The sequence below is a fragment of the Mus caroli genome, unplaced genomic scaffold (assembly GCF_978045245.1).
Source record: "Mus caroli unplaced genomic scaffold, Mus_caroli_1 scaffold_7, whole genome shotgun sequence".
Classification (NCBI taxonomy): Eukaryota; Metazoa; Chordata; class Mammalia; order Rodentia; family Muridae; genus Mus; species Mus caroli.
In genome coordinates this window covers 54,031,197-54,046,781 of record NW_028227262.1, presented here as the reverse complement: position 1 = coordinate 54,046,781, position 15,585 = coordinate 54,031,197, and the positions used below count along the sequence as shown (strand labels likewise).

Here is a 15,585-nt window from a genome sequence, read left to right as displayed (position 1 = left end):
TCCCATGGCCAGCCTGGAGACAGTTGATCAGACCCTCCAGCAGCAGGACAACTCTGGCTTCATAGAGCACGTTGCATGGCACAGCTCTGCTCTGGGGTTAAGAGACTCTGCCACTTAGCACACAGCCCACTGCTCAACCTCAGCAGACACTCAAGTCTGGTCAGACACGGGAAACTACAGTGTAGCTTAACACACCATACATGTAACTGGCACGATGTGAGACAACCAGAGACCCTCCATGAAGTTTAACAGTGCAGCACTGAGAGGCCCTCAGGCTTCTTAGGGGGGGGGGTTGCATTCAAATGCCTCATGTTGGAAAGAGTGGAGCACACAGACAGCCATACTGTGTGCATGGCTCCTGAAAACTGCCCCAACTTCTCTGAAGCAGACTGAAGCAGGCCAGTTCACTCGACCTCACATCCAATCGCTGATGATCTTCAGTTCCACCGCAAACCACAGTTCAGATGACGAGTTCAAAAAACCAAGGCACCCCTGAGCAGGCCACGGGATATTTATTTATATACATTTATAAACATTGTAACACTATAATAGTCACCCTGAGACTTTTACATATGTTATACATGCAGAGTTCGGAGTATCTTATTAAAAAGCACATATACAATCCACGTGATCATCACTCAGATCAGGACAGAAATCTGCCACCTCCTGACATTCTCTTAGCTGTTATTCTTCTCAAACCAACCCTATAATTTCTTTCAACCATGAATAATTGTGTCTATTTGTATGTTTTATATACACAGAATCATTCCACATAAACTCTTCTCTTTCTAGCTACTTTCCCTCAGAGTTTAAGTTCTACTCAGACTGCTCTTTTCTACTGAGAAAGAGTGTGTGTGTGTGTGCATGCATGTCTGCCTCTGTGTGTGTGTGTGTGTGTGTGTGTGTGTGTGTGTAACTGAGCCTAGGTCTGTAGCCCAGGCTGGCACTACTCTCAACCTCCTAAAACTTGAGCCTCCACCCCAACTACAGCATCGAATTTCTACTGACATTTAATTTGGTTATTTGTTTTTTGTTTGTTTGTTTTCTCCATTCCATTTTTAAACCAACACTGGAGTATTTCCAGCTGGGGCTATTGTGAAAAATCATAACCATGAACACAGGAAAGTCTTCCAAATATGCCTGTTGGTGCATATCTGGTAGGCATGCAAGGGCCAGTCCTGACATTACACACGGTCATCAGGCATGCACATCTTCAGCCTCACGCAGACGCTGGTAGCTTTCTTGTAGACTACATTCTCCAAGGTTGAAATGAACCTGAGAAACAGTTAGTTCAAATACCCATTTTATGCTGTTTCATTTAACCATTTCCAGAAGTCACACCATGTTCCTGTCCCACACTTCTCGGTAAAACTTATTATGTTACAAGGGCCAGTGAGATGGCTCAGTGGATAAAGACACGTGCCGCCAAGTCTGACAACCTTAAGTTCCCCACTGGGACCCAGAGGGTAGAAGCTGACTACCGAAGACTAGCTCCTGAAAACTCTATGTATCTATCTATATATATCCATCCATCCATCCATCTCAAAGTAAATGTAATTTAAAAAAAAAAAGCCTTAAGTATCAGGAACAAAGCTCAGAACCACAAACATTCCATCTAATCACCTTGTTAAGCTGTGAAGTGAGGACCTAACAATGAGCAGTGATGATAACATGTGTAAGGTATAAGCTGGCAAGGATGATGTCAAGATTAGTGCCCATATGCAGCCTGAACACAAGGCCCAGGAGCATTTTAAACCAAGTGAGCACAGAAGAGCTTTCAAAGGCCAACCCAAAGAAAAGTTCAGCATGACAATCAGAGGTATTGTTGCCCCCACTAGCCTGGTTTATAACCATCTTCCTAAAGAGAAAACCAGAACCATCTGTCCCATTGTGTGAACTGACAACCTGCTTGAAGACACCAGGATCTTTTAAGATGGCCCAGCCAGCCCGGATGATCTGGCGGACAGGAAGTGAGAATCAGGGTGAGCAGGTCTCTTGCCCGCTGCCTCTCTCTCTTTCCCCTGCTGCTAGTGAATCACCCGTTCCCTGGAGAATTTTGGCAGATTCTCAGCCTGGCTGCAGATGACGTTCTGAATCTGTTTATTCAGGTGGAGATTGGATAAAAAACAAGAGCAGCCCAGTGGCAGGATAAACAGCCTCCGCCAGGCAGGGTCAACCCTCCTAAGGCAGGACTGGGCTGTGTCAACCACTCTCCCAGCCGGCTCACTTCCTTCAGGATCACTGATCCCCTTGGGGTCCTCAGCAGACAGTTTCCATTAACTCTCTGGGGGGGGGGGAGGGGGGGAGAACCTGGTGTCTCATGCCCATGTGAACGCATGGCCCCAAGGACGCAGCTACAGCAGCAGATCTCACTTGGTTCCCCCACCATCGGCTTACGAGGACTGAGCTAGAAACTAAAGGTCTACGAAGAAGAAACCAGGGGACAACCAAGGAGCAGTCAGCATCATTTACGTCTAGAGTTGTGGCTGTCAACCTTTGGGTCTTCACCTCTTTGGGATTCTAACAGCCTTTTCACAAGCACATCAGATATGCTGAATATCAGATATTTACATTGTGATTCATGACTGTAGCAAAATTACAGTTATGAAGTAGCAACAAAAATAATGTTATGGTTAGGGTCCCCACATGAGGAACTGTATTAAAGGAACAGCATTAGGAAGAGTGAGAAGTCCAGGTATAGAGGGACCCTGCCCAGGGGAGAACTGGTTCATGAGGAAGTCCTGTCAGAGTGTTGTTGTATCCTATATAAAGATACACAAATAAAACGGTAACAAAGAATGTCCTGGGGAAAGTGTATATTGCTGGGTAAAAAGGGCCCACGTGAAAAGGCTTCCTAATACACACTCTGAAGAACAACATTCTGAGAAATTCTGAGAAGATAAAAACACTGAAACAGTAAGGTATCAGTAGTTGCCAAGAAGGATAGGGAGGGCGGCAGGATGGATAGGTAAAACAAGTGCAGTACTAGAGTCTCGGGGTAGACACTGCACATTCAGATCCATAGAATTCCAATAGCAGGAGATAATGTATCAATTTGTGATTCATCAAACATAACAAACCACAGTAAAACAAGGGAAGCAACCATTGGGGTAGAAGGGGGTGCTAGAGGAATGCTCTGTGCAACTATTCCATAAGCCTGTACCTGCTCTAAAAATACATTAATTAAAAATACAATCTCAGCCAGGTGTGGATGGCCCATGCCAATAATCCTAGCACTCACGAGATGAGGCAGCCTAATGAATCCAGACTTAGCCTGGGCTGCAAAGTGAGACTGTCTCACTGCCCCCACCTCAAAAAAGTCTCCTGAAGTATTGTATAGTCCTGCCGTCCCAGCAGCAGAATGCAGAGTGCGCACTTCTCTTCTTTACTGCTATACCCTCAGAACCCAGAAAAGTGCTCAGGATACAGACGTTGCTCTACCAAGGGTTATTGAGCAAACAAGTAAACTACAAGTGTAGCTCAACCTCCTGACAATTACATAGAAGTAAATACAAGTAAAACTACCAAGCTAACATTTGTTAACAAAGCAGGGAAGTTAGAAGTAAAGCAGAGAGCTAACTTTCCTTTCCAGGTAAGGAGCCTATAGGCGATTTTAAGGAATACAGTGGGGAGAAGTGGGTTAGCAAGGGTGAGTGAGACACTGTTACATCAAGGCTAGCTGCTGTTTCTTTTTGCCTGGTTCACTTTAAAAAGCCACTGTAGCTGGAACCTGAATTAAAACTCACTGGAGAGATGGATGACAGCAGTCTGAGACATCCTAATGTCACCAGCTCAATGCTTTCCCACTCCCTCAGAAGGGTTCCAATCAGATGTCACTGACCAGTGTGTTCTAAAATCCACATCTGCCTTTAATCCCCCGGGGACACATGCTGGGATCCCCAGTACTGGCTGGGATTTCTAAAGGCTTGGACTTCCTTCCATACCTGCAGGAAGGGAATCTGTCCTGATATCTGGGCAGGGAAGCGTGTTGTCTATCAGAGCCATGAGACCATCAGAATTTCCATCTACATACAGGCATCCTACAATGAAAAGCCACAGATGTTTTCATTCCTGGTCAAGGCCACCACCATGGCCCTCAGATGCTCTTTCAGTTTTCTCTTCCCCAAGGTTGTTTTCCTTGTTTCTGACCCTAGCGACTGTAGTCTACCTATGAGGTACATCTGCTACCTCACATGCCCTAGCAAATCCACTATGTTTCCCTGCATCCCCCTCCACTAGACTTTAGCAGACTACCAGGCTGTGAAAACCCCCATCCCTGGTACAACCGAAGGGCAAAGGGTGCAGCAAGACCAGCCTGGCCTCTCCTGACTTCGAGTAAAGGAGTCTAAGGCCAGTGTCTTACGTGGTCAAGGTCATGGCCTGTGCCTGTAGGAGAGAAAACTCCTACAGAACAATGAGGAGCACCCGTTCTCCTAGCCTTTAGGCAGTTGTCTCTGAACGACCAAGTCAGACAAAGCCAGGCAGCACTCGTGTTATTGCACAGTGCCTTGCCCCTAACAGCCCACTAAGTGGATTATTCTTCCCATTACTGGGATGGAGAAGGAGAAGAGGTAGGAGATGGCAGTTACCAAAACAAGATGGGAAGGGGACCTTTTAAGGCCAGCAACGTACTCCAGGTCCTCTGACCAAGTAGCCATAAGGAATAGTCTCTCTCCTCTAAGGGCTCTATCCAGCAAGGGTTTTCATGAAAGAGACCCCACACAAATGCTGGGTTGTGAGGGGAACACCAGGAGTCCAAAAACCAACGGGCTCTGTCACCAACTCTTGTGGTCCCTCTTTCTACTGACCTCATCATCCAGGGCCAGAAAATTTGATGTAACTAGGATGAGAAACAACAAGGTGACCTCAACAACAGGGTGACCTCATTCCACATTCCCAAGCAGAGCACAGACTCCTTCATATGGCCATACTTCATGTCATCCTTGGGTGTCAAGTTTACCAGAACATTGTCTATCCAATGTGGTAAGCCAGAGGCAGGACATATGGGCTGTCAGTGTGTGTGGTGACCACTCTAAAAGTCCTCGACAGAGAAAGGGAAGACAGAGCTCTCACCAGAGTCTGACAGCAATCAAATTTTCACTCTTACTATTTTGCACAATTGCCACTGTGCTTTCCAATTTGGTAAATAAGCTTATTAAAAAAAAAAATAAAAACCAGTTAAATATGCATTAGATGCTGAGCTGTAGGACCTAATCTTTTTAAAAATTATTTTCTTAGATTTTATTTATTTTTATGTTGTAGAAGTGGTTTTGTTTTTGTTTTGGTTTTTTTTTTCCTTCTGAATATATATCTGTGCACATGTGTGCAGTGCCTACAAAGGACAGAAGAGGACACCAGAGCTCCTGGGCCTGGAGTCATGTAGGTGCTGGGGATTGAATATTAGTCCTGTGGAAGAGCAACCAGGACTCTTAACCACTGAGCCATCCATCACCCTGGCCCTCCTGAGTCCTAATCTTTAACTGGAAATACCTAGGTAAAGAGTATGTATGGGGCATAGCCTTCATTAATTAGCTATGTGTGTACACTGCACAGATGAGAATTCCGGGTACTGCAGTCTGGAGTCTCCTATAGAACCCTGTACCCTAACATAGTCTCACAGCATGTGAGCCTACTCCAGGTGGTAGACCCTTTAAAAAGCCATTGTAGTTGGAACCTGGATTAACCTCACTGGAGCTTGTCCACGGATAGGCTGGCCTTCCCACTTCGCAGATGGAAATAACTTTGTACCCAGAATGTAAATCCCACCCACACTCTCAGAGATGTGGAAAAGCCTCAAGATGGAGGAGGGCAGCAGTCAGATCCCTGGGAAAGAGATCATCACTGCACAGAACCCAGAACCTCCCATCAGAGAGAAGCATCCCCAGTGAGGGGCAACCATGTGATCAGAACAGCAGTAGGACCTGTCTTTACAGATGCCGAGGAAGCAAATGAAACTAGGAAACATTGTATACATACCCCTAGTGACCCACACACCTGCAAAGAACTTCCCACGCCCTTAGTGCACAAGCTATAAACACATTGTTGCTCTAGGGCATTAGACCTCCTCTATATACACTGAACATGACTAAGATAGTCAGCTTCCTTATGCCTACAGACCTACAGACAGAAAGTATCTCTCATTTCTAGGCTGAAAGCATGATGACACGGAAGCATTGTCCAAGGAGACGCCTTCCACCCTCTGCTCCCAACCATACCAGTCAAGGATCATCCAAATCCAAACTGAAGAAGCTACATCCTGGCTGGGAGTGACCCAGCTAACTAGGGTGCAAGCCCAGGTGTTCTCAGACTCCCAGCTATGATGTCCTGTGTGCAGAAGAAGCACAAGAAGATAACAAAAAGGAAACTGATGGAGCCGGAATGTCTTAGAAATTTCTTCAGGGGCCACCAACGGGCTGCCTGCCACTGAAACATTCCCCTAGATCCATAAGCCAGCTTTGAAACAGCCCTGCAGTTCCAGGCAGAGGAGGAAGCTGTTTCAGCATTTGGCTGCAGCCTCTGAGACAAAGTCCTCTCCCTCTGGGGAGTTATACCATGTTGTGCCTTTAAAAATAAAACCAGGCCTGTTTCCTGCCTCATCTGGAAGACTTTTGATCTACTGATCATAAGATTTAGATTCTCTCTTACCACACGATTTCCCAAGCCTTTCAGCATATGAATTAAGTACACTTGGAGAATCAAGGATGGGCTCATGAGCAGGCCCTTTAATGATGCCCTCCTTATCCACCCCATAGATGACACAACTGCCACAGGACCAGAGCAACACCACGGTCAATGCCACTGTTCTGCACCCCCGAATACCAGACCCCAGTCCAGTCTGCTCTGCAGGCCCCACCAGAGCAAGCATGTGCTCTTTCTTTCTTGGAACTGCATGCTTTTAAAGCAAGCCATTGTGCACTTAAATGCCAAAGGTAAGCCTGCAAAACATATGGAGGGGAAAAAAACACACACACACAAGAGAAAATCTTTCAGCTTAGCACTAGGCAAATTCTTAGACCTAACCCTAAAAGCACAATCCAGAAGGTGCTGGAGTTTACCTCAGACTAGAGGAAAACATATTCAAACCACACATCCAACACAGGCCCAGTATCTAGAATATGTAAAGACCTTGCAGAACTCAAATACCAAAAGTAAAATAAAATACTAGTTTGAAAATAAGCAAGAAGTCTGACATTTCAGCAAAAAGATTCACAGATAGTTGGACACTTGGGTCTTGGGTGCAAGAGCCAGCCTGGGCTGTATCAAAAACAGCAAAATATAAAAATAGCCCACAGGTAGCCAATAAGGCTGAAGATGACTGGTCACAGCAGTTTTTCTCAGAACAATCAAAGCCTGGAAGGACCACAGGTGTCCTTCACTGGGTGAAAGATTAGACCCAGCATGGTACATCCACTACAACTACAGCCTGGTAGCAGAAAGGAACAAAGTATCAACACACAAACCCCACCAAGCTCCAGGGAATCGCACTCAGCAGAAGGACCAATCCCAACAGAGTGTGCTTGCCCAGTCCATTTCCTCTTCAGAACACTTTACAAGGAAGGCAGTGGGTGTGACCATGCAGGAGGGCCTTTAGTGGGGATGGATATGTTCTAGGACTTGACTATATGATATGAATGTCCTGGTTGTGAAATTTTACAAGATTGCACCACAGAGGAAATGGAGCTAAAGCTATTCGGAGAATTTCTATTTCTCACACCCACTTGTCAATCAACAATTTACTTTAAGGCACTAAAGTAAAACATGTAACAAGAACAAAATGCCAGGACAGTCACAGCTACCAGAAGGCCTGGTGGAGTAAGAGAGCTATACTCCACAGCTTCCAATGAAGGAATTAATATACCAGAAAGTCAAGAATGAGCGTGTGCGTATGTGCGCGTGCACACACACACACACACACACACACAGAGTCTCTGAACTCCAACAGGTTTACAAGAGATCATTCAGAAGGAATTCCTGCAAGTAAGATCAATTCCAGGCAGACAGACTATATAATTCCAGGCCTCCTGATTTCAGGTAAAGGAAAGCAATAGTCTCAGAGCACAGCAACAAAGCAAGAGCCACCTCACTGCAACCTGAAGCTACAGGAGACGTAGGAAGCAAGGAGACCCTATTCACCTTTACCCCAGAGCCACGTGGTCCAGAGGTGACTCCCCGGCAGCTCTCCCAGGGAAAGTACCTTTTTATCCCCCAAGGCTCTGTCCCAAGCAGCTGTGCAGAGGCTGCTGGCACTGGAGACAGGGTCCAGGGTGCCAGTGCTGCAGCCTCCCCACACTCACTCAGCACCCAGTTAAGAAGCTGGGAAGAGAAACCACAAATTGGCACCTTTGCCTCAGCTGTTTGGGTTTGAAATCCATCCAGGAAGTGAGAAGAGTACTCGGGAATCTGCCCTAGAGTCATGTCTTCAAGGGCAGGTCTCCATTATGGGCAACTCTGCTGGCATTACCACAAAGGGGGCTGGGGCTCTGCAGAGGCTTGGCAGCAGGATCACGTCCCTCGATGTGCTCTTAGGAGTAGACAGCCATAAACGCCCCCCACCACCACCACCACCAGAAGCAGCAGCAGCTGCGTGAGTGAAAGGATGGGGAGGATCAGCCTGAAGTGCAGAGGCAGGAAGCCTTTCCAAGGATTTGCAATCCTTAATGAGAATGATACCAAATGAGCTCACCTGAGGCCGACAGAATGCTTGCAAAGCAAACACTACCTGGACAGACCCACATCTTGCCCCACACCCCGAGGGGTCTCACACCTAATACAACTTGATATGTCAGCTCAGGATTTGACATATCAAGTTGTATTAACCCTCCTAAGCTCCCAGACCACAGATTCCAGAACAAAGTGAGCAGCCAGCTTGAGAAGCAGAGAGAAGGAACCTCAGGGAAGATACCTGCCTTCCTGTGCTTTTCGCAATCTCATTGGGCTACAGAACTGGATCTCAGAACGTATACAGGACGACAGTGCCTATACACACCAAACCTGCTATCAATGTCTTATATGTGAAAAGGTGGAAGAATAACATTTGGCCATTTTTTAATTTAAAAGAAAAAAATGTCTATTTCATATGCCTGTCAATATACCAAGCGATGTAGCCTATCTTGACAAACTGTCAACCTCTGCACAAGTGGGTCGATTCTGCATTCCATATATACTGCCCAACAATGACAGGCCTTATGAAAGAAAGGCCTGCCTGGTATAAACACGAACACATTTCTCTCACTTGCACTAGGACAGCTGAAAATGGCTCCCAGGTGTAAGCAGACACAATAGGTCCAGCCTTCTTTGCAAGGTCACGCTGCAGGTCAAAGTCAAGCCAGCCATTTTCGGATTAGGTGCACAGGCACAGGAGGCTTCCCCAAGTGCTAACTGGATTAGAGAAGCCACCTGCAGGAAGTGGGGAGGGGGAGGAGGGGAGAAGGAAATGGCCCAGTTGGAATGAGTCTGCTGGTGTGGGCAGGAGCCAGCCCCTTTCACACGGGAGGTTGTGCAACCAGAGCAGCTCTGCTTCCAAGCTGCAAGTCCTGGAGCCCTGGGGGGTGTTCAGAGCCTGCTGCTGCAAGGAGTGGCTCCTCCCCTCCAAGTCTTCCTGGTTTCTCAAGCATCAAGCAGCCTGTATTCCCTCTGGATCCTGTACTATATTGAGAGAGGGAGAGAAAGGGGAGGAACAAAGGGAGAGGGAGAGAAAGGAAGAGATGGGAAGGGGGGGGGGGAGAACCACCCAAAGGCCTAACTAATATCAGCACAACTTCAGCTGCTCAGTTCCCAAAAAGGCAGGGACCTCCATGACCAAGTTGGTATTCCACAAGCGCCCCCCTGCCTGGGCTCCCCAGCTCTGCAGCTGGTGTTCCCTACACTTTCTCAGCAAATAACTTGCAGATGTACCTCTCATCTCCATGGCTTACCACCACCCCCACTCTCAAAGACAGGGGAGGGGGGAGAGAAGGAAAATGACCAGTCATGACTGTGTGTAATTTGGCAGGCTCTCTAGGAGGCAGGCCACATGGGCTCCTTTCCCAGAGAAAGGCTCACTTCAACTGGGGGCAAAAGGACGTCTGCACTGCAGAGTCCCCGGGAAGCTGCCGGGACACAGGACGATCACTGCGTAAAAGTAGATAGTTTTCTATTTCCAGGCTCACTGGTGGTACCCAGCATCCAATGAGACTGCAGTTTTGAGTCCACGGGTCCTTCTCGGGCCTTTCAACAGAAGCGTGCTGCCTTGCCTAACAGTCCACTCACTGACAAAGAAAAAAGACAGAAAGGCAAATTGGCCCCCAAATAAAGCTAGCCATGTCCTAGTCGTCCTACAAGTCCCCCTGAGTGCCTCAGGGTCTCACTGTGCTAGCTGAACAGTGCTAAATTACACCCACTTCCAGGAGGGGTAAGAACTCAAGTCTAATATTAGAGTTGTGGGTCAGAGTCCACAGGGTAGTCACTGAGATTTCCAAATTCTTGAGTCATAGAACAAAGATTACAATAGGGACACACAGACAGTTATAGAAATAGGGAAAGTATATTAAGGAAGAGAAAGTCACTCCTAAGATGGGAATGGGCTAGACAGCTGGGACAGGACTGAGACTTTTGTCAAAGCTTCTTGCCTTAAGCCTGGAGACCCTATGCAGGTCATGCCCATCACACCCACCTTCTCTTGAAGAATTTGTGGGCTTTTGCTTGAACTTTTGTTTCATATAGCCAGGTTGGGGGGGGGGGCGCATTTCCAGTGTCTTTGCCAACTGGCTTTGGCTCTTTTGTTAACCTCTGATGCCTCTTTCTCTATGCCATACTCTACTACCACAGACAGGGTAAGCAACCTTGGGTCAAATGACTCGTTATCTGAGAGCCTTTCCTGTCATGCACACATCAGCAACCTGAAGGGACTCAGTCGGTACCCGGCCCTTGTATGATGATTATCTGTTTCTCTGTCTTTCCCTGCAGGTAGATGTTGTTCCTTAGGACAAGAAGACACAGACCAGTTGTTACTGAGCTCCTAGGGCCCTCCCAGGAGCCTCCCAACAGATACAGCAGCTTTAATCTATAAGTACCAAGTCTATGAGGAGCCAGCCTGTGCCCTACTGCTTTGCTTTTATTGTTAAACCTGAGCACTGTAAGAGGAAAGAGCAAACTAAAGCAAGCTTTAGAGGTGCACCCAGTATTGGCCAGCCAGCTGTCTCACCCTAAGTTGGAATTTTAGAGAACAGCCCTGGATGTGAGGAAAACAAGACTTTTATAGCTCAGGGGTACAGGGTTTCCAAATGGGGAGTTGGCAGGCAAAACAAACAAACAAACAAACAAACAAACAAAAAACCAGCAGGGTTACAGGAGTAGAGCATAAGCATAACAGATTAGCTATCATGATTCCTAAAACAAAGACAGGGTTGCAGGGCGGGCATAACAACAGGTGGTCGCAACAAGGTAGCTATAGCAACCCTTTGATGCAAAGGGAGGGTAGCAGGATGCTTCTTAGCTTTTGGAATCAAAGACATGACTGCCATACCTGAAACAGGCAGCACAGAACCATTTGTAGTTAAGGTTACAGGGGGCATAGCCCAATGCTTGAGAAACAGGTTTAATCATAAACAGGAATGAACCTTGTTTATCTTTATTCTAAGAGAGCTTTTATGCCTAAAGTGGAGGCAAGCTGGTTCTTCATTATTTCTTTTGCCTACCAGTGATGAGGACTAAAGTCTCCTCAGGGCAGAAGGCTGGGAAAGCAAGAAGAAATGGCAGGGTTATTATATACAATTCAAGGCTGGGGAAAGACAAGAGGGGGGCCCATTAGAGCAAGGAGAGAACTGAGACCTCACCAACACCCTTTTAACTGCCACATGAAACAAAGAGGTGCCTCAGGGCTTAGGTAAGGACAAGGACCTGAGGGATTCCAATAACTGATAATCACAGTAAAGTAAGAGGTGTTAACCCTGACTCCTGCCCCGGGGAAACAGCCACAGGTCTCTAATCATCTGTTCAGGGGCAGTATGTGTCCTGCCAGGTTAGGGCACACACAAGAGTGCCCCTCAGCTCCTTCCCTCCCTAGTACCTTGGAAAGTCAGCTGGAGAGCCCCAAGTAGGTCATCTATAAACAACAAACTGATAAGGGTCATGGGTCTCAGGCATGGTCAGTATATCCATGGTACTCATGCCTATAGTCTCCTGCCATTCACTTGCAGCCCACTACTCCAGGTTGCCAGGTTTCCTGGTGACACCAGGAAATGTATAGTTTATTGTCTTCCAAAGCCCAATGGGCTTAAGAATACATCAGCCCTGGGCTCCTCTCCCACATCTCACCTAAAGCTAGGCAGTGGTCCTCCATAGCAGGACAACCGTACCTTGGAAGACATAAGCTAATTCTCTTGACCCAAACATAACTATTGAATCAGGGCAGCCAGCTTTCAATACCCTTGATTGTCTTTCTTCTACTGGTGACTGGCAAATGCTACACCAAGAAGGGGAGCAGCTACAGCTACCTCAACTGTGCACACCCCACAACGCCCAGTTTATACAATGAGCCCCCCTATGACAGTCAGCCTCAGCTATAAGACAACCATTATTTCATCCTTCCTGGGATAAACATCATGTGCTAACGAAGGGGTTTTTTCCCCATGAGTTCTTTATGATGTCTGCAAATACTGGCCTTTTGGGGGATGCACTCACAGGAAGTTTGAAAGACAGCAAGGGAAAGTCAAAGGCAAGAGCCCCTCCTCCACTTGTACCTCAGGTGAAGGGTAAAAACACTCCTGTCCCAGTACACAAACCCTTCTTCAAGAATATTAGCAACTGAGTTCTATATCCAGCCAAGTTATACCTGTGACTGTGAACTATGATCTGCCTCTAAAAACATAATACATGCAAAGATGAAGAGGAGAAGGAAGAAGGAGGGGGGAAAGGAGAAGGAGAGGAGGAGAAGGGGAGGAAGAAGAAGAGGAGGAGAAAAGGAAGAAGAAGAAAAGAAAAAATAATTTGCCTATGCTTCAAGCTGAATTCCTGATGGTCTTAGCTCAGGACCAGGCATAATTTCATGGCAGGAGTGGGGGGTGGAGGTGCAGGGTCTGCAGATCACAGCTCTCTCCCCTTTAAAACTGCTTTTCAATTACACTTTCATTATGAATTGATTTCTATACTGGTTGCTCTTCCAAAGGATCTGAGTTTGATTCCCAGTACCCATAGGGCCGCACACAACCACCTATAACTCCAGTCTCAAGGGACACAATGCCTTCCTCTGCGCTTTGTGAGCATCAGGCATGTGGAGCTAAAGTAATCGGAGTAATAATAGTAAGCATTTCGAAGTAACAACATAAACTTTAAACAGCAATATTACAAAGTCACAAACGATTCTGTGCTCACTGCTGCTCGGGTGTCCTGCCTATCCAGGACACAGACTGAGAAGAACAAAGAGCATGGCGTGGTGACAAGTTCAAGTCTGAAACATTGGACACCTGGAGGAGTACAGCAGCCTCTAAAAGATCGCGTGGGAAATGCGCGGCAGCAGTTGCACGAGGCAGAGTCAAAGCCCACTTCTCTGCAGTGATGGATGAAGGACCGCATCCGCTACTCAGTGCTCTTAGGCGGTAATGCTGGAGGAAAGGCACACACCTTCAACAGAAACGCGCTCGATTTGTCAGACAAATTACTGTTGCCCTGAGAATCAAAACTTGAGTTTCCTGAAGTTCCCAAAACAACAAAAACAAACAGACAAACAAAACCAAAATTTTTTTTTATCTCAAACATAAAAATCTGCTGGCAGATTCTGTCCCTTCCTAACAAAAGTCTGTTTCTTTCCCTGAGGTCTATCTTTATGAAATGAGCTCCCTCACGCCAACCCAATCCTATTAAAAAGCTTTCCTTGGGTTTTCATGCTTTCTGTTATTAAGGACAAATGGCTTTGGCATTATCCTCAACATTAATGCAAATAAACCTGCTCTTTGACAAGCACGTTAATTGAACCAGATGCCTTCAATCAGAAAGCAATAACCAACTGAAATTGTGTTGATGACCCCAGCTTCTCAAGCTCTTTTGATGCCCTGATATTAAACACAGGCACGAAACCGAACCTCCTCCATGAGGCCTTCCCAGGGTTGACACCGAGAAAGAAGGGAACTGTGATGTGAAGACCCAGTCCTGAGTGAGTGAGAGAGAGAGAGAGAGAGAGAGAGAGAGAGAGAGAGAGAGAGAGAAGGAGCATGCTTTAAAGCTACATCCAGAATGGCAGGTGTTCCACACTGAGAGTCAGAACCTACTCCCTCCAGTCTCAAGTACCAAGGGTAGAAGTTGAGGCAGAAGGTCGATGTGTCTTTGTGATACACCACAGAAGGAAAGTGAGAAGCTGAATGTGGACCAAGGATCTATCGCCCATTTGTTGGAAGCAAGACGGCCTATAATCATGCTCCCTAGGGGTCACTCATCAGGAAGGCAGGTTCAGAACAAGAAGATAAAGATCCTTCAACTACTAGATTCAGAGAAATTACTGCCCAAGTCAAGACAATAATCACCTGTCAGGGCATTCTCGTCCAGCAACTAAGATGACTTTGGGGAGCTAAGCCCTCTCTGGCTTCCTCACCAAGTAAGGAGCCAGGGAATAAAAGCAGCACTTCTTGTACTCTGATGAGTGGGCAAGTGGCCGAGCCCTTGTTAAATAACGCCTGTGATGGGAGTGGCATGAGGTTCTGCACTCTAGCATACGGGAGCTGACAGACACCGCTAGTCTGCAACCTGGGCTTCCAGGAGCTACAAGTTACAAGCATCTTCAAGGGCTGTGCTTCATGGACACACGAGGGATTATCACATCACTAATTAGCTTCACATAAGGCTAACTGACCTAATTTACCAGCAATTAAACACTCTCCAGATGCTATGCACAAAGGCCAAGTAGATACAAAAAAAAAAAAAAACAGACCTTTGCCTGTCTAAAAGGGGTACAGCTTTCACAAAAGCACCTCACAGAATGAGCATTGATTCACAAATCTTATGCCCCTAAAAGTGAGAGGTCTCCAAGGTCCACAGAGCTGTGACAAGCCACCCGCCAGAAGCAGTAGCCATGTATCATGTCTCATGGGATAACAAACACTTTATGAAAGATCCTTCCACTCCCCTTTAGTCCTGACCTTGCTCATGGGGAATGTGTAAAGAACAAGGGATGTGTTTTGTAAATGAGGGAAAAGAGGTTCTGAGAGGACGAGTCATATCCCCAGGACACAGAGAGTCACATTCTACTTCCTGTGCTCTCCTGCAAGCCACCAGGCCTTAGAAAGGGTTAAGTTCCAGGACACAGTTCACAAGACATAGCAGCCCTGAACACAGCTCCTGTGGCCAGCCAGAATCAGATCTGCAAGCCACACCAGCAATCTTCCTAGTTTCCTGCTTAAGTCCCTCTGCTCGGCCTGCTGAGTCCACTTTGAAAAAAAAAAATGTATACAGGTGAGCCGATGAATCATTAAACCAACAAGTTGAAGGTATGCAGAGAAACGTGCGGAAGATGGGAAGCTCAGTAACGCATGGAAATCTGCTGGGGAAGCTGCCAGTAAAACCTGGTATTGAGCATTACTGTACTCAGGGCACAGTTGGAAAGAGCGCTGAGTGAGC

General features: G+C 46.7%; 1 protein-coding gene across 1 annotated transcript in view; it reads right to left on the bottom strand.

Annotated features, from left to right (window-relative positions):
• The window catches only part of Lrig1 (leucine rich repeats and immunoglobulin like domains 1), a 97,282-nt gene that overhangs the window by 33,922 nt on the left and 47,775 nt on the right, over positions 1-15,585 (bottom strand). The window lies entirely within an intron of this gene.